General features: G+C 42.2%; 1 protein-coding gene across 2 annotated transcripts in view; it reads right to left on the bottom strand.

Annotated features, from left to right (window-relative positions):
- DGLUCY (D-glutamate cyclase) overlaps positions 1 to 25063 on the bottom strand; it is a 132296-nt gene that overhangs the window by 100143 nt on the left and 7090 nt on the right. Inside the window, exon 1 of one of the 2 annotated variants that reach the window (XM_043988706.1) lies at positions 8268 to 8318. The exons of the other annotated variant lie outside the window; for it this stretch is intronic. The gene's annotated coding sequence lies outside the window, so the exon portion shown is untranslated. Of the gene's footprint in view, positions 1 to 8267; positions 8319 to 25063 lie in introns of those variants that run through there. 2 annotated transcript variants of the gene reach the window in all.

The raw sequence follows: 25063 nt of genomic DNA on the forward strand, positions 1-25063 counted from the left end.
GAAGTCAAAAAACCCGGCAGGCAGTCTGACATGCGCAGCAGGCGGACTGTACCCGGCAGGCAGTCTGACATGCGCAGCAGGCGGACTGTACCCGGCAGGCAGTCTGACATGCGCAGCAGGCGGACTGTTCATCTCCTCCCCAAAAGGGTGGTCCTTGAAAAACTGGCGTCTTTCAGTTATCCTAGCCGACTGTTAAAAACTTTCATATTTTACCACATTGTAAGACAGAATCCCCTCTATCAATAAACCCATTTTTCTCTGGCTTTGAGACTTTGTTTTTTCTTCATCTAACCCTGTGACTTAGAAATTTTTGCAACACTACCTTTGTTACTTTGGGCAAGTCACTTAACCTCCGGGCCTCAGTTTCCCCATTTTTTAGATTTATGGTCTCATGATCTCCTGCAGGAGCTCTCAATCCTGGGCACCAAGATTTTGGTGGGGCAGGGAGGGGGAAGAGTAGAATTACATGGACCGGTACTGTTAGGTTCAAGTCAATCTTTTTATTAGACTTGATTTTCTGGTTCTGGGGCTTGAGTCTCTGTTGGAGACTTCCCTATCCTTCAAAGTGAATGTTGGATATACTTTTAGAATTTAACCTCTGAACTTTAGGCTAGACCTGATAATTATTTTCATGTAAGGATTCATAATGAAATAGCTAGCAAACAGTTCTGGAGCTCAAGGTATCTAGTTTTTGTTTTTGTTTTTTAAATTTCTAAGTCCTTCCCCTCTTCTATGTAAAAAAGTAGAGGTTGAAGGGAAAGCAAAAGAGACAAAGCTAAGCCCAAGGGGCAAGGTCACTGTCTCCCTTAGCTGAGTAATGGGGGTTTGGCACTCATATAGACCACATCAGTTTGCTAAGGTGGTGATATCATTCCATGTAGAAGGTGATGGAGAGCAAAGCATCTGCTTCCACATTTTCCTAGCATCTTCCAGGTAGGTGATGTCATCCTAATTGATGGTTTTGGCACCTGTGCCAGACCCCCCTTCCCCCATCAATCTGCCTAGCCACACTCCTGGCCTTTTATCCGTGGATCTGGCCAGCAAAGCCTAAAAGGCTTGCATTTGTGCGGAGGCAAAATAAAAACAGGCTATCTCACTGATCAAACTTCTGACCTCATTCAGCAAAGTCCCCTATGATTATAGCCCCACTTTCGCTCAGCTCTGCTGTTACTATCCAAAGAGAAACTCAGAATTCTAAGCCACCAACTCATTTTTTTTTCAACCTTAACCTCACAGAAGAATAACATGCAAACTCCAGAGTCATTTCAATGAATAGCTGGAGATGACACCAATTTTCTATAAACAAACAAAAAACATTGGTGGTGCAGTGATGTCCAAATTCAGCTTACTAAGTCCCTTGGTAAATAACTCCTCAAATGAATCCCATATAACATGTAAACATGTTCAGCAGCTTTGAACAGCTGCTGTGGCTGCTTGAAGCCAAGCACACATACGCCTGTTGGGATACAACTGAACACTTCTGGATCCAAGTCAGGCAAACATTCTAAGGTCATCTTGCTATTGTCTAAAAAATTCTGAAATGAGCCCCTCATGCTAATGTCAAGACTGTAGTGTGTTTGATAAAGTAGCCTGGTAAAATGGAAGCAGCGTTTCACTAAGAGTCAAGAGACCTGGGTTTGTATCTTAACTGTGACACTTATATGTCCATGGGAGAGTCATTTCCCCAAGACTCTCAGACTTAGTTTCCTCATCAGCACAAAAGAGGTAACAATACTAACACTACCTGTCTCAAAGGGTTATTTGGGGGGAAAAAAGGGTACTTTTTAAACCTTGAAGTACCATAGATATACACTTTATTGCTATTGGTGAAGGGGTCAGAGGAAGGGGAAAAGCACCTACTATGTGTCAGGTACCATACTATGAGCTTTACAAACATTATCTCATTTGAGCCTCACAACAATCAGGTGAGGTGGGTGCCATTATGCCCATTTTACAGATGAAGAAACTGAGTCAGACAAAGGTTAAATGACTTGCCCAGGGTCACAAAGCTTGGACGTGTCTGAGGCTGGTGCTTAGTGAAGATATGAAAGTTTCTCAGTTAATCCTTTCAACAACTAGACTAGAGATTCTAAGCAAAGTATCATTCACTTATTATTACCTAATAACGATGTTTTCCATTTTATAGATTTGAAGGCTGAGTGGCAGAAGTTATGAAATCCCACTGAGGCCTAGTTCAAACACCTTCAAATATTTACCATACCAGATAAAGGGGTTGGCCTTATATTTAGGGTGTGGTTGTATTGCAAAATTTGAGAAAGTATAGAATAGGGCCCTTTTACCAATGCTAGTGCCCCAAATTCTATCATTAGAGGTTTATTCCTTTGCATCTGGGTCTTCAAGCATTCTCTGTTAAAGAATATATATTTCTAGGAGAGGGAATACTTCATGTGGTCCTTAGCTTACCCACTTATTGGGATTAGGGGACAACCAAATGAGAGCAAGAGAAATCTTTCTGGGGTGGGAGTTTGGACAAGTGCCAGGAAGAGTATCAAATTATCAATATTAAAATACAATTAACTCTTCTCCTAGCCCTATCTCACAGTCTTCCCAAAGCTGGCAGCCTTGACTTGAGTTTGTACTCAGTCACTCTTTACTACCCAATGGAATAAAAGCCCAACTTCTCAATTTGACCTCCAAAGACCTCCCCAGAATGGTCCTAACATTCCTCTCTAACCTTATTTCCCACTTTTCCCCTACAAGTTTCATTCCAGTTATGAATTCTCAAGCTGGGGCCCACGATCTTTTTTTTTTAAGTAATAATCATTTTTATTTATAGTTTTGGGTTCCAATTTTTATCATTCCTTCCCTCCCTCTCCTGCCCCCTCTCTGAGGCAGTAAGTAATCAGATATGGGTTATACATGTATGATTATGTAAAACATTACCATATTAGTCATTTTGTAGAAGAAAACTTGAATAAAAGAAAAAATGAAAGAAAGTAAAAAACAGTATGCTTCAGTCTGTTCCATCAACATTAGTTCTTTCTTTGGAGGTGCATAGTATGTTTCACCAATAGTCCTTTGAAAAAAAAATTTTTTTAATAAAACAAAAAATAGTCCTTTGGGATTGTCTTGGATCATCGTTTTGTTGAGAATAGTTAAGTCATTCACAGTTCTTCATCAAACAACATTGCTGTCACTGTGCACAATGATCTTTTTTCTTTAATAACTTCATTTCAATATAATTGGTTTGCTTTGTAATCCTACGTATCTTATTTTGAGCATTCAAAAATATTCTATAGTGTTCCATAGGTATCACCACCCTGACAAAGGGGTCCACGACATAGAAAGGGTTAAGAACCCTTGATCTAGCAAAAGTAGTCCAACCATCAGCTCCTAAAGACAGTGTGTAGGATAACTCTGCTGAGCTCCCTTTCCCGCAATACGTTGCCCTTCTCTGATTACCTGACCATAATAGATTGGGAAAAGCATGAGTTTAGAATCTAATGACTTAGGATTGAAGGCCCTCCCCTCTGTCACTCTATTGACCCATATGCTCTTTGGCTAGGTCCTTCACTTTCTTTCTTTTTTTTTTTCAGTTGCTTCACTTTCTAGGCCTCAGTTTCCTTGTCTGTAGAATGACAGGTTTGAACTAATTGATCTCCAACGTGTCTTCCCACTCTAAAAATCTTAGTATAAATATTCTTCAATCTTCAAAGCCCACCAAATCCTACCTCCTCCATAAAGTTTTCCCTGCCATGATTTTGCCAGCCTTTGACCTCCAAGAATAACTGACATTTGTATAAAATTGGTTAAAAAAATTCATACGCATTATTTCATTTCAGCCTCACACCACTCCTACAAGGTGGGTACTACCAGTATTGATACCTCCATCTGGGGGCCTTGCCATCCACCTCCAACACTGCCCTGATAGGATTTCCCAGTCTTCTCATCCACCTTGTAGCTTTACTTTTTTTTTTTTTTGCAGGGCAGTGGGGGTTAAGTGACTTGCCCAGGGTCACACAGCTACTAAGTGTCAAGTGGCTGAGACTGAATTTGAACTCAGGTCCTCCTGAATCCAGGGCTGGTGCTTTATCCACTGCGCCACCTAGTTGCCCCTATAGCTTTACTTTTTTATATACTGTCTCTCCCAAATAGTGTTAGTCTTCTCATCCACCCTCAAGTTTTTCTTTTCTTTTTTTCTTTTTTCTTTTTTCTTTTTTATTGTGCGGGGCAATGAGGGTTAAGTGGCTTGCCCAGGGTCACACAGCCAGTAAGCATCAAGTAATGTCTGAATCTGGTTTTGAACTCAGGTCCTCCTGAATCCAGGGTCTGTGCTTTGTCCACTGTGCCACCTAGCTGCCCCCACAAGTTTTTCTTTTTAAAATGTGCTGTCTCCCCCAAGTAGTATGAGCTCTTTAAGAGTATGGCCGTTTTTATTTTTTCTATTTGTATCCCAAGCATTTAACATAGTGCTTGGCATGTAATGCTTAATAAATGCATCTCTGGCCATTGATTTTAAAAATAAGGAGATGGAGGCACAGAGACCTTAAATGCCCACTCAATCTCAAGTTCCAGAGGGCAGGAACTGTTTCCTTTTTGACTTTTGTCCCAAGCTCTTCACCTATTGGTTAGCACGGAGTAGGTGCTTAATAAATTGATGACTGATAGGGTTGTGGTCCCCTTTCCTTCATTTCTGTGCTGTTTCATTCTAATGAATTGGAGTCGATTAGTAGGAAAATTAATTGGAGCCAAAATCTAAAACACAGCTTCTTTGTGTACCACTCACCTGACAAGTACCATATGCTGCCTTATGCCGTGATTGTGTATGTCTATGCCAGATCTCAGATCTGGCCTAACACAGGATACTAAAGCCTCCCCACCCCCCATTACTATTAATTGACTGACTACTCTTTTCGGAGCTCATAGTACCTGCTGGGCCCAGCATGGCATCACCTAGGAGTGGAGCCGGAATGCAAATCCCTCTATGTTCACTGCAGAATGATAAAGAGAACTGAAGTTCTGCAGAAGCTGCTTTAGTGTGGGATTCATGAATTTTAATGACAGAGGAGAGAAATACAGAGTCTGGAGAGAAGAACAGCAGCATTTCGGAATGCACATTATGCACATTGTGTGTAAGTTAAAGTCCCACTCCTGCCTCCTCTCCCCTAGTGTACCGCCACCCCAACCTGCAATCCCGGCCAAAGGAGAGTAACTAAATAGCATTATGTATAGAAAGAAACTTTGAAAAAAGAAAATCCCCTCTCCTTGTTTGCTTGTGACTTTTGATTTAACATGCTGGCTGGCAAGGAGCTAGAGCCTGGATATAAATATAACCCCGTGTGAAGGCTAGGTGGGTTAGACGTCAGTAGCACAGTCAACAACACCTCCCCATGCCTCCTCTTCTCTGACCTGAAGTTCAGGTCCCTGATCATTTGAGCACAAAACAGCTGCCCATGCCTCCTCCACAGGCAAACAGAGACAGGCGATCAAGCCAGGCTTGTCAGCTAGTTCTGGGAGCATGAGTTCTTCCCCCAGGTTAACTAGGGTAATGACCTACATAGGAACATTATCCCCATAAAGTGCAGGGTTTGGATTCAGTCTGGAAACAGTACTGTCCACACCTAGCTTCCCCAGGGGAGATTGCTGCTGCTGCTGCTGCTGTTCTTCTTCCAGACTGGTAATAAATGTCTGAACTAAACTGTCTGGTAGCCCTCCATGCGAGAGCCCTTTCTGTCACCTTAAAATGTCTGAGCAGGGTACAGATCAGCATTATGCATTGAGGGAAGATTCACATGATTCCCCCTCCCCCACCTCCACCCCATACCCCTTTCCCTCTCACTAAACTAAAGATAGGGAGGGAATGGATTTATTTATCTCTCTGGATCTCTTAGGACAACTAGATAGTGCAGTGGATAGAGCACCAGCCCTGGAGTCAAGAGGTTTGGGTTCAAATCTGACCTCAGACATGTAGTAGCTGCGTGACCCTGGGCAAGTCACTTCACCCAGTTTGCCTCAGTTTCCTCATCTGTCAAATGAGAGGGAGAAGGAAAAGGCATGCCACTCTAGTATCTCTGCCAATAAAACCCCAAATGGGGTCATGGAGAGTCAGACATGACTGAAACAACACAAGTGGATCTCTTATTTCTGTGCCTTTGCCCCAACTATACTCAGTCCCTGAAATACACTCCCTCCTCAGCTTCTCCTCTTTAAATCACTAGTTTCTTTCAAATAAAAGCTCAAGCATAAGGCCTTCCCTGATTCCCACAGCTGCTAGACCCCCCCCAAAACCCATTTGCATTCATTTTATATATATTTTCTAGATATGTCTACATATTTCTATACATCTATATAAATTTTCTGTTATGTATATATGTGTATGTGTGTGTGTATACATGTTACCTTTCCCAATAGAATGTAAACTCCCTAAGGGCAGGAACTGTTTCATTTTTGTCTTTTGTCCTAAGCTCTTCCCTGATTTAGTTAGCACAGGATAAGTGCTTAATAAATGGATGCTGGGTTGTGATCCCCAAAATCTTTTGGAACTTTCATTTATCGCTGTACTATTCCTTTTTTTTTTGTACTTTATTTTATTTTTTGCAGGGCAATGAGGGCTAAGTGACTTGCCCAGGGTCACACAGCTAGTAAGTATCAAATGTCTGAGGCCAGATTTGAACTCAGGTACTTCTGAATCCAGTGCTGGTGCTTTATCCACTGTGCCACCTAGCTGCCCCCTGTACTATTCCTAATGAATTGAAGTTGATTGGTAAGAAAATTACTCGGAATTGAAATTTTAAAATTCTCCCATCCTTCAACAACTCTTCCATTTCCTGAAAAGTATCTCAATGCAAAAGCTATTTTGCCTGCCCAGAAAAGGATAACAGGTTTAAAAAAGTTCTGCTGGCAGCATGGTGATTTTTAAAGTTAAAAAAAAAAGGGGGATTATTCAAGGAAAAGTTGTTTTCCAATCAGTTATATTTGCTTGAATCATACCTCTGTGATGTAGAAAGTACAAAATTATTATCATCATGTTGCAGAAGAGAAAACTGAGGAGGAGAGAGATTAGGAGGTTAGCAGAGCCAACACTGGAATGCAAATCTTCCTCCAAGGCCACAAGTGTTTCACTACACCATGGTGCCTATCTTTTCTTCTGAAAATATGTATGTTGGGGGGGCATAACTGAGGGGTGAGAGCAGCTAGGTGGCACAATGGATAAAGAGTCAGGCCTGAAGTCAGGAAGACCTAAGTTCAAATCCGACCTCAGACACTTAGTAGCTGTGTGACCCTGGGCGAGTCACTTCAGGCTGTTGGCCTCAGTTTCCTCATCTGTCAAATGAGCTGGAGAAGGAAATGGCCAACCATTCCAGTATCTTTGCCAGAGAAAACTGCAAAATGGGGTCACAAAGAATCAGAAACAACTGAACAACAACTGAGAGGGAAGGGAGAAAAATAAATAATGACTACCCTGGAACACTCATCTTGCCTTTCTGTATATTTCTATGACTGACCCTCCTGTCCCACTTCTATGTCACCACCCTCCCCTATTTCTACATAAATTCATATTTAATATAGCAAGCACTGACATCTACTCTAAATTAATAACGCCAAGAATGGCTGAATCCTGGATACATAGACAGCTGGTCATTAGCATTTCTCCTGCCTGGAATGTATCTAAGTGTTATAATTAATACATGGGACACATTCTTAATAATATGATTAATATGATTTCTCTGGAACTGAATCACCTTCCACCTTGAATTACTCAGATGGATTTTAATAAAAGCACAAAGGTTTATCCGTTTGATGAAAAAGAACCCACATTTTGGTTGCTGTGGCTTTGTTGCTCTCCCTGGCTTTGACAGTAGCTTTTATTCTCTTTGTAATTAATGTATCTTTTGTATCCCTTAGAGGTAGCTAATTGGCCAGTGGATAAGGCACTGGGCCTGGAGTCAGGAAGGCCTGAGTTTGAATGGGGCCTCAGATATCTTCTAGTCCTGGGCTAACCTCCAACTGCCTCAGTTTCCTCAACTCTAGAATGGAGGGAGTAATTGCAATTAACTCTCAGGATTGTTGTGAGGATTAAATGAAATAATATTGGTCAATCATTGAGCCCAGTGATAGGCACTTGATTCCTTCTTTCCCTTTGAGTGTCTAGTGTTGCTTGTAGGGAGGGTCTGCACTCAAGAAAGAAATCAAATAACAGACAGGATGAGGGTGATGGAGAACATTGGCAACCCATTTAAGAGACAAGCAGTTGGGGTGGCTAGGTGGCGCAGTAGATAAAGCACTGGCCCTGGATTCGGGAGTACCTGAGTTCAAATCCGGCCTCAGACACTTGACACTAGCTGTGTGACCCTGGGCAAGTCACTTAACCCCCATTGCCCTGCAAAAAGACAAAAAAAAAAAAAAAAAGAGACAAACGGTTACTGAGAACCTATTGCAGGGCATGGTACTAAGTGTTTGATGTGATACAAAATAAGGGGGATTCCTGCCCTGGGGGAGTCCACAATCTAGTTGGAGAGATAAAAATTAATTTTTATGTATAAAATGCATTGAGGCTAATTATGAAAAAAAAAAACAAACAAATATAGTCCCTAGATGTTAATTGAACTAAAATAGTAAAGGAATGAGATGGAAAAATTCTGATCTGGGTCTTAAAGAAGGTGACAGACTGTCAGAAAGTGAGACAAATAATTGCAAGGGCTAAAGCACAGAGATGAGAAATAACAAGGAAAAGAAAAATAAAACTCATTCATTTCTAATTCTCCCAAACCTGGATTTCTACCCCCAAACTCTAGCCTAGACCCCAAATTTGCATTTCCAACTGTCTTTTGGAGAGCTCCACCTAGATATCACCACCAAATTCAACCTCACATTCAACATGCTCAAAACTGAATTAGTTCATCACTTTTCTCTTCAAAACCTCCTCCTCATAGCTTTTCACACCTGAACTTCAGCTCTCCCAGTGATGCAGGCTCAATTGTCTTTATTTGTATTATTCTAGGCATGGAATAGAGGGATGGATTTTCCCCAGAAATATCTAGGATGTAAAGACAGAAGCAACCAGTTGTCTTTTCCATGTACATCCTGGGGATAAGGTAGACAGGTTGACAAACTACATAGATCCTATTAGGGCATCGGATGCAACAGCATATTCAGGAAGTAACTTAAAACCTTCTCCTAGTATCACAGATGGTTCAGATGAGCTGGCTGGAAAATATGCATGTGTTTACAAGGAACACTAGGCATGAGGATTCTCATTCTCATGGTTGGACAGGCGTGTTTGTCACTATGGGCCTCCAGGTGGTGTAGTGGATAGAGCACCTGCCCTGGAGTCAGGAGGACCTGAGTTCAAATGCTACCTCAGACGCTTACTGGCTGTGACCCTAAGTGAATCACTTAACCCTGTTGGCCTCAGTTTCCTCATCTGTAAAACGAGCTGGAGAATGAAAAGGCAAACGAGTCCAGTATCTTTGCCAAGAAAACCCCAAATGGGGTCAGGGAGTGTCAGACACCACTGAAATGAATCAACAGTAACTTGCCAATAGTACAAAGAGAAAGAGCACTGAGTCAAGAAGAACCAGGAGATGTGGGTTCTAGACCTAACTTTGTCATTAACTCACTGGGTGTCCTAGAACAAGTCACTTCCTCTCTAGGTTTCAACTTCTTCATCTGTAAAATGGAGAAGCACAAGGGGAGCTCTGAGGTCCCTTCTAGCTCTGGCATTGAATGATTCTTATCTAAAACCCAAGAGTTGTGTTAAATTGTGTAGTTTAGATAATGTAAGCATATGGTACTAATATAGGATGAATTGCATCCAGAGAACTACATTTTTATTACCACAGGAAGTTACATCAGAAATTGAATCTCTACCCTTAAGGAACCATAATTTAACAAAATAAACAAAAAGAGACATAAGAAAATGTGTGTGTGTGTGTGTGTGTGTGTGTGTGTGTGTGTGTGTACATACTACTGAAAATGTTTAATACTAATGTTGGGACACAAAGTGGTGCAGTAGATAGAGCACTGGGTCTTAAGTCAGGAGACCTGAGTTCAAATCCAGCCTTAGACGCTTACTAGTTGGGTGACCCTGAGCAAGTCAGTAAACCCTGTTGGCCTAAGTTTTCTCATCTGTAAAATAAGCAGGAGAAGGAAATGGCAAATCACTTTCCAAGGCTTGGATATGACTAAAAATGACAATAACAACCATAGGAGACTGAAATAACAATACTTTTCTTTCTTAATTATGTTATATCAGATTTTTTTTTAATCTTAGGTCCTTGTGATAGCTCAAAAATCTTTCTTTTGTAGGAGTCTTTCTGAGATTCCTAAGACCTGTGTGCAGCAGGCACATCTACTCATCCTGCCTGGTACCTCTCTCTTCTATCCTAGGAACTTATATTTCCTACAATGTATTACTCATCTGGAACATCAGAGATGGAAAAAAAATCAAACACACCTGAGCAAGCCCTTGCCCTCCTCCCTTTAAAACACCCGGTCCTCATCTGCATTACTGAGCTGCTCTGTTTTGTGGGATAAGAGCAGAAATGCCAAGAGCCTGGAATAACATCGATCCAATTCTTCCTGCCACAGCCTGTAGATTATCTTATTGGAAGTCAAAATATCCCTGTGCTAACTGATATGTTATCACAGATCTGTGATTTCAAGACATATCCCACATATGTCCTGTCTCCTCCAGAGATCTGGTTGTATCCTTGTATCTCTGGTGACTGTGATCTAAATTTATCCTTCCTCCTTCTTCCATCAACCCTTCTTTATGCACCCAGGTGTCTCAAGGTAAGTCCCAAGTTTTCTTTTGTATGAGTTGAAAACACTGGCTTCTTGCTTTAAGCATCAAAAGTCAGTCGGCTTCTTCCACTGAAACCTTGGGGTCCTAAAGATCAGCCCCAATGAACTGGGATAGTATTTATGTTTCAGTAAAAACTTAAAAGGAAGTACAAATCCAGGTACTGATGAGCTATATTGTAATGGAATTATATTTACTCATACACAGAGACATTTACACAAATACTACTAGGTAGCTTGAATAATTACAGCGGAAACAGGTAAATCTGGGGGCTATAGTACCTAGGTTCAGATCCCAGCTTGGATACTTACTACATGTAAGTGTCCACGGACCAGTCACTTAATTTCTCTGGGCCACAATTCCTCAGCTGTAAAATGAGGGGGTTGGGCCATTTATGGCCTCCAAAATCCTGTTCTACTCTAAATCTATGACCTTATGATCAATTAAACATTTAATATTATAAAAGATAGGCCAGATAATCTCTAAGGTTCCTTCCAGGGTAGTTAGGTGGTAGACTGGAAAAAGCACCAGGTTTGGAGTCAGGGATCTGAGTTCAAATCTAGATTCACATACCTACTTAGCTATTTAACCCTGGGCAAGTCACTTAACTCCTATTTGTCTCAGTTCCTCATTTGTAAAATGGGGATACCTGGAGAAGGAAATGGCAAACACTCCAGTATCTCTGCCAAGAAAACTCCGAGGACAAGTCCACGGGGTCATGAAGTGTCAGCCACTACTGAATAACTACCCCAACCACCACAACTAACAACCACCACAACAATTACTACCAACTCCTTCCAGCCAGCGTTATCCTGGAGCCAGCACCTACTTGCTGGCCTGAAACAAATGTTAAATGTTCAGCGTGACCTTTTACACCTTGAAAATTGGCAAACACTACAAATCGGGGCTTGGTTTCTTGTTTTGTTGATTGTCTAGGTCTTAAAAAGTGGAGAAAAATGTTAATAATGCATGTTAAACTTTAAACAGTGTCCTATGTTGGGCAGCATGTGTTCACAGAGTTAGATGTGAACAAACGGCTAAACAAAAAGTGCCCTATGTGAATTCCTACCTAATGTTTTTTCGGAGAGCTAGTCAAACATTGATTGGTTCACTTCTACTTCTAGCTCTAACTCCTAGGATCCACCAAGGCCTAATCTAAAAATCAAAGAAAGAAAAGAGTATCCCCTCACTTCTTGGAATCCCTAGTTTCCTTCAAGAGTCACCTCATGTACCATCTTCTTTTGTTGTTTTGTTTCAGTCATGTCAGACTCTTCATGACACCATTTCACGACAGGCTTTCTTGGCAAAGATATAGAGTGGTTAGCCATTTCCTTCTCCAGCTCATTTTACAGATGAGGCAAATAGGGTTAAGTGACTTCCCCTGGGGTCACATAGCTAGTGTCTGAGCCTGGATTTGAACTCAGGAGGACCTGAGTTCAAATCTGGCATCAGACACTTGACACTTACTAGCTGTGTGACCCTGGGCAAGTCACTTAACCCTCATTGCCCCACCAAAATAAAATAGAAAATGGGAAATATGGGAAAGAGGTAGGGGTAGAGGCCAGTAGAAATATAGTGTATATATAAAGTAAAGAGGTATGGAAAGAAGCTAAAAGACAAGCCAAATGGTGGAGCACCGTAAAAACCCAACTGAAGAGTTAATATTTTATCTTTTGGAATCATGGAAGGTTTTAGAACAGGGCATATGATCATGACTGTCAGCCAGTCAGTCAATAAACATTTATTAAGCTACTCAAAAGGGTGTGGAGCTCCAAGGAAGAAAACATTGTAGAAAGAGAAGGAAAAGGGTCCTAGAAGAGAGCTAGAGGGAATACCCACGCTGGAGGTTGGGAGATGGATGATGATCCACTAAAGGAGAATGAAGAGTAGTCAGACAGGTAAGAGGAGGGAGCAATGCCAGTGAGACCAAGGAAAAAGAGATCATTCAGAAAGAGGGGCTGACAAGGCTGGGGAGAGGTCAAGAAGGATGAGGACTGAGACATAAGCACCATCGATAGGAGTTCAGAGGATGGAGAGAGAACTCCAGGCTGGAGTTCAGGGGAGGCTTCATGGAGCAAATGAAGTTTGGGCTAGATCTTGATAAAGTACCTCAACAGATGGAGAAGAATTGACATTCTAGGCCAGCTAACAGATTCAGTAAATCTAAGGTAGGATGTGTTCAAGGAACCACAAGTTGGCCACTTTGGCCAAAGCAAAGGGTACATGGAAGGGAAGTAGTGTAAGATGTAGCTGCAAAGGCAAGTTGATCACAGAAGGCTTTGAAGGCTAGGCTAAGAAGTTTGGACTTTATTGAATAAGCAACAAGAGACTACAAAACAGTTTTGAACAGAGAGCAGCATAATCTGGGCTGTGTATTGGAAAGACAAAGCACGTGTGGGTTGGATTAAAGGGAGGAGAAATGGGAAAGGGGTTTGTGGTGCTGAACATAATAATGCTCATGTAGTCACCAATATAACGATAGTTAAGATTTGTATGGGCAGCTAGGTGGTACAGTTGATAGAGTGCTAGGCCTAGAGTTGAGAAGACCTGAGTTCAAATCTGTTCTCAGACACTTAGTAGCTCTGTGACTCTGGGCAAATCACTTCACCCTTTTTGCCTCAGGTTTCTTATCTGTAAAATGAGCTGGAGAAGGAAATGGCCAACCACTCCAGTATCTTTGCCATGAAAACCCCAAATGGGGTCACAGAGAGTTGGACAGGACTGAAATGACTGAACAACAAAAAGATTTATATGGTACTTCAAGGTTTAGTAAGCATTTGTGTTAACTCTCTCATTTGAGCTTCATAACCAACCCTACAAGGTGGATACTATAGGTTTTATTATGACTATTTCATTGATGGGGAAGGAAACTGAGGCTCAAAGTTAACTGACTTGTCCAGAGTCACAGAGATAATAAGAGGCAGGATTAGAACCCAGATCCAGCACTTTGACCTCCACAGCACACTGCTTCCCAATATGTGATTTCCTTACAGGTCCAAGCGCCAGAATCAACCATTCTCAGAGCTTTCTGGCATACTTTACTGTCAGGGAGGAAAAGCAATGTCCCTGAGCCTCTCCCAACCCCCTGTCAGTGCATCTCCATGGGAACGCAACATCAGCTCTGTCTTTGCACTTAAACTGTGCTATCTATCTATTTCTATGGTACCTATCACCATGGTACCTACTCTGAAAAACACAGGCTAAAAACAGAACATAAAAGAAAAGGAGGGGGGAGAGATCACTTTTCCTTAGTTCCCTTTCTCCTTTTACAGCTGTGATCGTACTTGAGTATGGTTCTTATCTACCCTTTCAGATTGGAGGTTCTAGGTTTTTTTCCATCGTGTTTTGTTCTTAATCCTAAAATTAAAAAGATATAAGACCCGCTTATTATCACAATCTCTTCGTTTTTGATCTGGCCTGAGAATCTAAGGCATTAGTGTATGACTGCAGGGATTCTAAGGTACCCGTGCAACCCTCTGCAGAGCATTCACACTACAATTTTTCTCCCTCTGATGTGTTTCAAACACACAGGGGCCAGAAGAATGGAAGAGGGAGGGACCATATGCACTCTTAGCCATTGTGGTGGTCTGGCTAACTCTACATGCCAATGAGACCATACATTTATTGCAGTAGGAAAGATTATCATCTTTTCTATACGGACATGCAAATATGGGGGGACCCCAATGCCAAATAACCTTTATTCTTTGCATAAGTTCTTCCTTAAACAAACAAAATTGCATCTTTCAACACAGTAATGTCACAATCTCCTGTTGTTCAGTTCTATCTGACCCTGCATGGACCATGTGGTTTTCTTTTTTTCTTTTTGTGGGGCAATGAGGGTTAAGTGACTTGCCCAGGGTCACACAGCTAGTAAGTGTCAAGTGTCCGAGGCCAGATTTGAGCTCAGGTCCTCTTGAATCCAGGGCTGGTGCTTTATCACACTGTGCCACTTACCTGCCCAGAGCCTTGTGGTTTTCTTGGCAAAGATACTGGAGTGGTTTGCCATTTCCTTCGTCAGAGGATTAAGGCAAACAGAAGTTAATCGACTTGCCCAAGGTCACACAGCTAATAAGTGTCTGGGGCCAGATTTAAACTCAGTTCTTCCTGACTCCAGGCCCAATGTTCTAGCCACTGAGCCATCTAGCTGCCTCCTCACGACCTCCTACTGCCTCCAATAATAAAGGCAATTCACATTTATATAACACTGTGAGGTAAGTTATGAGAATATTATTAGCCCCATATCATAGATAAGGAAATGGAGGTTCTGAAGTTCAGAAAAAGGAATTAACTCAGCCAAGGTCAGCTAGCTAGTAAATTCTGGAGCCAGGATTTTTAACATATATCACTAATGGGGCAGCTAGGTGGCACAGTGGATAGAGTACCGGCCCTGGAGTCAGGAGTACCTGAGTTCAAATCCGGCCTCAGACACTTAACACTTACTAGCTGTGTGACCCTAGGCAAGTCACTTAACCCCAATTGCCTCACTAAAACAAAAAAAACCCAAAAAAACCCCAAAAAAACCAAAAAAAAACCCATATATCACTAATGATTCATCTGATCCCACCTGCAAGCCCTGAGTAAGCCTGCACCTAAAACTGACTTCTCAGTTTCAAGATCCCCTGGGTACTGATGCTTCCTATAAGCAGTCTTAGCCCACTGCCTATCTGTTCTATGACTCAGTCCTTCACACCTGGCCTGGTGAGCTGATGCAGCAGATCAGAGCTGTGGAGTTGGAATTGCGAGGAAGCGGAGTTCAGATGCAGCCTCAGACCCTTCTTACACTTAATTAGCTTTATCACCTTGGGTAAGTCACTTCACTGGTGGCTGCCTGAGTTGGGAATAATAATGCCACCTACCTCTCAGGCTTATAGTGAGGATAAAATGAGATAAGATTTAAGAGTTTTGCAAATCAAAAAGCTAGTTATCCTTGTTGTTGTTGTTGTTAATCCTTAAATTGATCTTGCCTAGTTTTTAACTATGTCTTGATCTCAGGTTCCCATGAGTTCCTCAAGTCTTCTACTCCTATGCCTGGTCCCCATTTTTAATTCCCATTCTTCTTTGGTTTCCTCCAGTTGTATCTTCTGGATCTAGATCCTCACTCCAAAAGTGGGCATTGCCCCTGCTGTGATAAACATTAACGGAACCCTAACTCATCGTTTTACTAATTTGTTATCCCTGCTACTCCCATTAACCAGAATTTGGACTTCAGCCATAGCAAAAGTTTATGAGGGGCGGCTAGGTGGTGCAGTGGATAAAGCACCGGCCCTGGATTCAGGAGTACCTGAGTTCAAATCCGGCCTCAGACACTTGATACTCACTAGCTGTGTGACCCTGGGCAAGTCATTTAACCCCCATTGCCCCGCAAAATAAATAAATAAATATTAAAAAAAAAAAGTTTATGAGAAATAATGTTTCAACTTCAAGTTTCACCTTGAAGTGTTGGTGGGAGGCCTCCTAAGTGAAAATTCAAATGTCCCTCCCTCCTGAGCACTGGGTGTCTTCAATTTAGGAAGAGCAACTACACATAATGAATAAGGGATTATTAGTCTTTATAATGCAGAAGTAAGTAGGACTGCATTTGCTATACTTAGAATTTTCCAGTTAAAGAGAAGAATGAAAAATACCAAGTACAGGCTCTCCTTAGTTCACTGGACAGCTGAAGCTATAGGGCCCAGGCCAGCTTCTGGGGCACAGATCTTATCTGGGACTATTTCAAGAACTTTAGGTAGTTCATAGATTGGCTTTGGCCCACAGGATATATAACACTGCAGGTTAGTTCTCAGATCTTCCCGGGAATTCCAACCCATTCCAAGCAGCAAACAATTGCAATGGGAGACAACTACCCAAATTTCTCAGATTGAGTTTGAAGGCCTTCTCCCAACTCCCCTTTTTCAGTGTCAATTGACTAATTTTTATCACTGTTGTTTGTCCTTCATTCTCAAAAAGGACCATGACATGAGGGTGATGTCATGACTTGCAGTGAATTGGATTTAAGTGAGTCAGAGCTGTGCAAAGTCACCAGCCTCACTCTCTCCTCCAGAGCCATCTGGGTCCAGTGGAAAGATATAGATCAGGACCACTGGGAGAAGGCCCCAGATGTTTAAGGCAGTTGGAGGTAAGTGACTTACCCAGGGTCACACAGCTAGTGTCTCAGGCCAGACTTGAACTCCAAAGAGGAGTCTTCCTGACTCCAAGCCCCAAACTCTACCCATTGTGCCACCTAGCTTCCCCAAATATGTTGATAAAGTAGGGGGGGAAACCTGATGGGAGTCAGCAGATGTGAGTTGGTTGAATGAAGTGGCTGAACAGGATGACCTTTAATGTCCCTTCCAGCTCTAAGTCTATGATCCCTACTGTCATTTCACCATCTGTACGCTTTAAAACTTACCTAATGTATGTTGGATTGCTAGATTTGTTTATTTTGTTTTTCTTTGTTCCAAGAGAGAATTCAACCGGGAGAAGAGATAGTGAAGTTAAGGGATTGAAGTGCTATGATATAAAAACAAGAGGCAACAATAACACAACTTCCAGCCCCCCCAAAATGAACAAAGCCCAGCAACTCTGTTATATCCCCTACTCTGAGTCCCTTCAACACTTAACATACGTGATTTGTACTTTATCACAGACATGGTCCATCTTATTAATTGGCTTCCAGAAGAAGAGCGAAACAAAATTCAAGTGTAAGTTATTTCCTCAAGAATAATGTTTATGCTTATGCAGAAAGGACCCTGGCAATAGTAAATCACGACGTTTGGGAGAATTAGAGCCAGGTGGGGAATGGGGGTGGGGGAGGGGTGGGGAGGACTCAAGCACCCATCTGGTTTTGTACTAGAAAGCTACAGTGGGGTTTAGCTATAAAACCTTAATGATGTTATTGGGGGGAAAACAAGTTTACATTATTCCGGCCCTGCTTGAATTTTTTTGCTAATAGGCATTTCTTTTTAAAGGTTTTTTCCCCCCTTTGGGTCTGATGAGTGATTTCTTGGGTGTCAGAATATTGTTATTTACAGGTGAGAACTACAAAATTTACTGAGAACTGATTCCCCACCCAGTCCCCTCTTTCCCAGGCAAATGAATTGCCCGGGGCTAACTGTCTTTGTCTATTCCAGACTCTAGATGGACTTATGGACCTTCCCCCAAGCAATTTATCCCCTCCCAAAGTTCCCCACCTTACTCCCAGGATTTTATGTTATTATGTAAAAAGGGTCCACCTACATTAAGCAGTTTCTTTTCAGAGTCAGTAATGCCTATACTTAATTTAGGAGCAGTTCTATTATTTTTTTTGTCAAAGGTTCATTTACATTAATTAGCTATACTTCACTCTGGAGCAATCTTTTGGTTCCCTTTTTGTTGTTACCCCATTAAAAACCCTGTCCTCTGTTTCCATCTTTGGGTATTCCTAGCTTCCGAGTTTACGGATTGAGGAAACTGAGGCAACAGGGTAAAGTGACTTGCCCAGTTTCAAACGGCTAGAAAGTGTCTCAGGCCAGATTTGAACTAGGGAAGAAGAGTCTTCCTGATTCCAGGGATGGTACTCTATCCACCGTGGTACTCAGCTGCCCACAATAAATATATATTAACAAAATGGAAAGAGTGCCAAGTGAGAAGACCTGGGTTGGAATCCCGGCTCTTTTCCTTACTACCTTGTGACCTTGGCACAGTAGAAATGGCACTAGATTTGAAGTCAAGAAGACCTGGGTTACAATCTGGCCTCTGAGGCTTTACTATTTCAGTGACCTTTGGCCCTCAGTTTCCTCATTTGTGAAACAAGGGAGTTGGAACAAATGGCTTCTAAGGACCCTTCCAGTTCTAACTCTATATAGTGTGGGGACCAATTTTTAATTGGGGAGTGTTAGCTAAGCAGCTCGCCGCAATATTGGGGCAAGGAAGAAGACTGGCAGCCTCCCTCAAAACAGAGAAGGATTTATTTAATGAGAACGAATTTAAAAAACAAAACAAAACACAAACAGGATCAGTAGGATTAAGGGAAAGGAAATAAAATGGGGAAAGGGAAATTATACAACCTGAAATCACCGCTCAGCATACACAGCAGCATCTTCCAGCGCCTTCTCACTAGGCTTCCAATCATAATTTTGCCAGGCCCATGTAGGTATCCGGGAGTGGTGATGATGTGAAGTGCCAGCGCCATGGCAATGGCTACAACCAGTGGGTGGAGCACCGTGCGGTTTGCAGAGCCCCAGGCTAGTACACGCTGAGGTTTTTCTTTCAAATTCTAGCCAAAAGATGGGGTCATAAAAACCTCAAATAACAATTAATTCTTTATATTAGCCAGCATTTATATAAAGCTTTAAGATATGAAAAATTATGTTATATATGTTATCTCATTTGATCCTCACCAAACCCCAGTGAGGTGGGTGCTATTGTTATCTCCATGCTACAGATGAGGAAAACTAAAGCTGAGAGTGGTTAAGTGACTTGCCCAGGGTCACATGGCTAATAAGTAGCTGAGTAGAGATATGAACTCTGGTCCACCTATTTCCTAGTGCAGTCACTGTATTCACTGTGCCACCTAGATGATAGTAGAGATTAAAGATAGTAGGTATGATATAGTCCCTCCTCTCAAAGAGGATGTGATCTCATAGATTATGGGCAGATAAGGGATTTGCATCCCCTAAGAAGTACATTAAGGAACTGCCCAGTATCTTCTCAAATGTCCAGACTGATAATACTTAAAGATGACAAACACTCCTCCGTAGAGGAAGTGGCGCTTTCTTGGCTTTTGGGTAAATAGTGACCTGTTGATTGCACCCTTACATTGTGGGAATCTTTCCTGCCTTGTTTTGGCAGCTGCCCAGAGCTACCCAGGACCCAAAAGGGAGATGATGGAAATATATTTGCCAGGCAGGGAGAAGTTTCCATCATGCTTCCTGCCTAGAGTAAGTTTATTTGCCAATGTGGGAAAATCACAGTCTTGGACCCTTCTGAACTAAACTGAAGTACTTGTGCTCTAGTGCAGGGGATTTAGATGGCAGGTACCAAAGCATTTTTCTGCTGTGTTTGTCTTTTTTTTTTTTTTTGGTGTTTGTCTTTCAAATAATCAATATTTCCAGATTTGAGTGGCCTGAGCAATAACTTGGCTCTATTCTTAAGGGAAGGAGTGGGGAATGGGCTGGGGAGTGGGGTATGGGGAAGGGTTTCAGGATGACTGACAGCACATTTAAAAACTGAAATTAAAGTTTTTCCTTACAATGTAGGTATAACTTCCCCTATAGCTTTTAGAGCTTGTAGAATAACTCGGGTCCATTTGTGGGCTCTCTCTACAAGACTGTGACCTGGAAGAGAGAGACTGGGGCAGGCTCCCCCAAACTTGCATTAATGCCAACTGGAGGTAGGGCACACAAGCCCTGTATTTAAAAAAAAAAAAAGACTAAACTTTAAGAAGTAGCTTGAATTTGGACAAGACTGACTCCAGGGGGCTCCCAGAATTTCAACTCCCTAAAATTTTTGGCAGAATTCCTTTGTATCCGTCCCCAGCTCTTAGCACAGTACCTAGCCCATAATAGGTTCTTACTTAACCTTTGTTTCATGAATAACCACTTTACCAAGAACTTCAAGCAATTCTGATTATGTGCTTGAGAGAGACTGGAGTTCTTAGTTGCTTTACCCTACAATTCCCCTCCTCCTAACAACCCTTGCCAGAAAAAATTACCTTAATTCCCCAAAGGATCCCCCAAACTCAAAGGGCACACCAAAAAGATCTGAACACTGGGAAAGGACGCGGTGATGGTAAAGCTGCATTCAGTACTACTGCCTCTCTTCTTCCAAGATAGTGTGTATTCACTATAGTTCCTTTCACTTCCTAATTCATTAAACAGAGAAGTTCTGGGAGTAGTATCAAAAGACCTGGGTTCAAGTGTTAGTTCTAATGTTTACTACCTCTATGATGCTGGACAAGCCATTTAAATTCTCTGAATGAAATAAAAAAAAATATGTATTAAGGCTCCTACTATGTGCCAGACACTGTGCTAAATGCTGGAATTACACATACAAGCAAACATGGTAGTGTCTGTCTCTAAGAAGGTCACATCCTACTAGGGGAAAACAACACATATAAGGGAGCTCAAGTTGTAAAGGGGGCTGGGAAGGGCATGTGAACCTGGGGCATGATTTGGAGGTAGCCAGGAAGTGGCATGGTGGCCTGGTTTGGGTGAGATAATCGCCAATCATAGCCTAGGGGGTCCTTGGAGGTCCCAAAGTCTGAGCCTCACTTTGTTCATCTCTAAAAATAGGGATTAATCAAACATTCGTTAATCACGAATTATGTGCCAGACTCTGTGCTAAGCACTGGGGATGCAAAAAGAGGCAAAATGTGGTCCCTTCCCTCAAAAAGTTTACAATCTAATGGGGCAGAAAACACACAAGCAAATACATACAAAACAATTTATATATAGGATAAATAGGAAATAATTAAAGGAGAGAAGGCACTAGAATTAAGAGGGGTTGGGGAAGGCTTCTTGTAAAAGATGGGATTTTAGTTGGGACATAAAGGAAGTCAGAAGGGGCAGCTAGGTGGTGCAGTGTATCCACTGAGTGTATACAGAGCACCAGCCCTGGAGTCAGAAGGACCTGAGTTCAAATACAGCCTCAGACATTTGACACTTACTAGATGTGTGACCTTGGGTAAGTCACTTGACCCCAATTACTTTAAACAACAACAATAACAACAAATAAAGGAAGCCAGGAAGTCAGTAGGTACAGCTGAGGAGAGAGAGAATTCCAGGCATGGGGGGACAGCCAGAGAAAATACAACCAAGAGATGGAACATCTTGTTGGTGGATCAGCAGGAGGATAGCATCACTGGATCAAAAAGTATGTGGGAAGGTGAGAGGAAAACAACTCCTGCTCAGTAATTCTCTGGAACTCAGCTGTGATATGTCAAAGGCTCATTTGTTTTCATTCTCCTGAGAAGGGACACTTGCAAATAAGTGGTATAGCCAGCAAGTGCAAGGCCAGAGTGAGGGATCACAGGCCCCTTTCTGATCCCTAGTCCCTAATTTGAAATGGACCCTCCCCTTGTTCATCACTGATTACTTAAGGGTTATAATCTACTCAGGAAAGCTAGCTAACTGAAAAGAAGCATTTGTAACCCTAATTCCCATAATTATTCTTTGGGTTCTCAGTCAATGGGGGAGGTGACACAGGGACATTTCTTCAATCTTCCCTTATATGGACACAGCCCCGAAGAGGACCTCATTGAGACCAGCTCAGGGATACTTGAACCATGTGATCTGTTTACCAGAGGGGAGGGAAGGGGGACTGAGACCTTTGTCCTCAAACAGGATGGTTATATCCTTATTGAGAGGAGACCATTACCCATTTCCTCACAGAAGGAATAAGGCGAAGCCTGAAAATTTCGGTAAGAGGGGACTAGGTTATGAAAGGTTTTGAATGCCAATAGAGCATTTTATTTGTATTTCATCATGGAAGAAATAAAGAGCCACTGGAGTTTACTGATCAGGGGAATAGGGACATGGTTAGTTAGACCTGCCTCAGGAAAATCATTTTGGTGGCTGATTAGATTGGAGTGGGGAAAGATATGTGGCAGGCCGACCCAGCAGTAGGTTATTGCAATAGTCCAAGCATGAGATGATGAGGGCCTGCATCAGAGTGGTAGGTGGCAGCATCAGAGGAAAGAAGGGGACCAACTTGAGAAACTTGTAAAAAGCAAGGGTAAAACTGACATGCCACAGATTGGGTGGGGGAGTGAGAGAGTGAAGAGTTGGAATAATAGCACATGCTAGCTATCCAAGAGTATAAATCTTAAAGCATTATAACAAGGTGAGGTCACAAAATGATGGAATTTCAGAGTATCCAAAAAATGAGACCCAACTACCACATACCCCACAGGTATTATTTCTAGAATCAAATATAAACTTCTGCTTTGGGGCTTGGGTTTTAGTTTTTTGTTTGTTTTTATTTGTTTGTTGGTTTGCATCTAAAGAGCTTCACAACTTGGCTCTTTATTATCTTGCCAGGATAGCTTTCCTATCTTGTTACTCCTTTCCTGTCATGCTGAGGTTCAGCCATACTCGTGTTATAGGAGAAAGAACTCATTATCTCTGAGTTCATGGAGAGGGTAACTGCTGCTAAACATAGGTTAACCATAATGCAGAAATGATGGAGGCAAAAACCTAGGTTTCATTAATTCTGCTCAAGCATGGGTTCAGGCCTCAGAGTCCTTGTCAGAGGACTCTGACAAGGCTTCTGATAGGCCAAATTACATCATCATGATAGAGAATTCCTTTACATATTGCAATTTTGTACATTCTTCTTGGGGCAGCTAGGTGGCACCATGGTGCACAGAGTGCCAGGCCTGGAGTCAGAAAGACCTCAGTTCAAATCTAGCCTCAGACACTTACTAGCTGTGTGACCCTGGGCAAGTCACTTAACCCTGTTTGCTTCAGTTCCTCATCTGTAAAATGAGCTGGAGAAGTGTTGTGGGCACAGAGCACTCCAGAAGTTCTCTGGGGCACATCAAGCAATCTTCTCCTTGAGAAACTAAACCAGAGGACAGATATGCCTAGAGAGATAAGCAGAACCAGTTCAGACTAAGCTAGCTCCAAGACCCCCACCCTTCATTCCCTCAACCCTGGGGTGATAAGATTAGGTGTGGCTGCTTCCTTTGTGTTGGGAGATCTGTAGCCATCCCTCACCCAACTCCTCCAGCCACCACCAGTGGGGGATGGTCCTCCCTCACTAAAGGAACTTTCCATCTTGAGATGGTCACCCCCATCAGTCCCCTATAAAAGTACCTGCCAGTTTCCTGCTCGAGGAGATTGGTATCTCAGAGCCATGCTCTATGCCTTTCTCCCCAAGAGAAGTCCAAGAATTTCTCTTGGTTTCCCTTCCTTTCCCTTCCCTTCCCTTCCCTTCCCTTCCCTTCCCTTCCTTTCCTCAGCCCCCAAATAAACTACTATCTTATACTAACTGCTTTTGTGTGTAAGAGGGTGTAATTCTTTAAAGAGGAATTCCTAAGAACCCTTACCCCTAACCCAAACCCTGTACCCCATTTTCCCTCATGACAGAAGGAAATGGCAAAACCACTCTGGTATCTCTGCCAAGAAAACACTTCAAAATTGGGGTCACAGAGCATCAGACATGACTGAAACAACTGAATAACAACACAGCAAAGATAATAATTGCACTGTTTGCAAAACACTTTGTGATCCTGGACCTGTCACACATTATACATGGTAATCTGATTTAAATGTTTACAATGTATACATCCATATATGGAGAATTTCCTTCCAAAGAGCAAATATAGTGGCCTATACTGCTCTCTTTGCCAAGAAAACCCCAAATGAGGTCACAAAGAGTCAGACAGAACTGAAATGACTGAACAACAACCCCATTCCTCACGCATAACACCCCATCTCTTTGTCCCATGCCTAGGACGCTCTATCTTCTTACCTCAATCTCTTAAAATCTCCAAGACTCAGCTCAAGTACTACTTTCTGTAGGAGGTCTTTCCAGTTAACCTGCTCCTCCAAAGTTACCCTGTTATCTGTGCTGTATGTATCTTCTACCTATAAGCAGAGAGCCTTTGAGACACAGAGAAATGCATGATGGGAGGTGAAACATGGTGGGTCAGATTGGAAACTCTTGCATTGGCCATTGTGAGAATGAGCATTGGAAGTCCTGGGGAGGGCTGATGAGCGGAGGTACAGTACTGGGTGGCAGATGCAAAGAGGGAGAAACAGCAGCAACACAATGGCAGGCTATGGACTGGTGGTTGGGGAAATAAAGATGGTTCAGTAAGGGCTTTGAATGAGGACTTGGCCTGTGTTAGCTCCAATTCTTTCTCCCAGTTTACCACAATTTTCTGTTTCTACAATTGCCTGAGAGGAGGGTGTGGCTAGAACAAATTGGAACTTGAATTGGAGAAAGGACAGGAAATGTTTCATTTCCTGCCTCCTGCCTCTTTGCTTGCAGACATTTTCTACATGATTTCTCTATTTCTTTAAGCTGTTCCTAGTTCCTGGTTTTTTAAATTATAAGAAAGCTACCATCAATCATAAATTTCAAGTGATCTATTTAGTCTTGATTGTAAATAGGGTACTGTAGTGGAGAGAACCAACGTATATAGCTCAGCTGGGTAAAGAGAGAGGAAGACAGATCTGACCTCTGACCAAAATAGCTAGTTTCGGGACTCAGTTCAACAATGGAGCTCATGAGCTGAGCCACAGTTTAAGACTGGAAAATATTGTCACCTTATTTATGTAACTTATATGTAGAGTACATCATGTGAAATGCCGGGCTGGATGAATCAAAAGTCGG

The sequence above is a fragment of the Dromiciops gliroides genome, chromosome 2, assembly GCF_019393635.1.
Source record: "Dromiciops gliroides isolate mDroGli1 chromosome 2, mDroGli1.pri, whole genome shotgun sequence".
Lineage (NCBI taxonomy): Eukaryota > Metazoa > Chordata > Mammalia > Microbiotheria > Microbiotheriidae > Dromiciops > Dromiciops gliroides.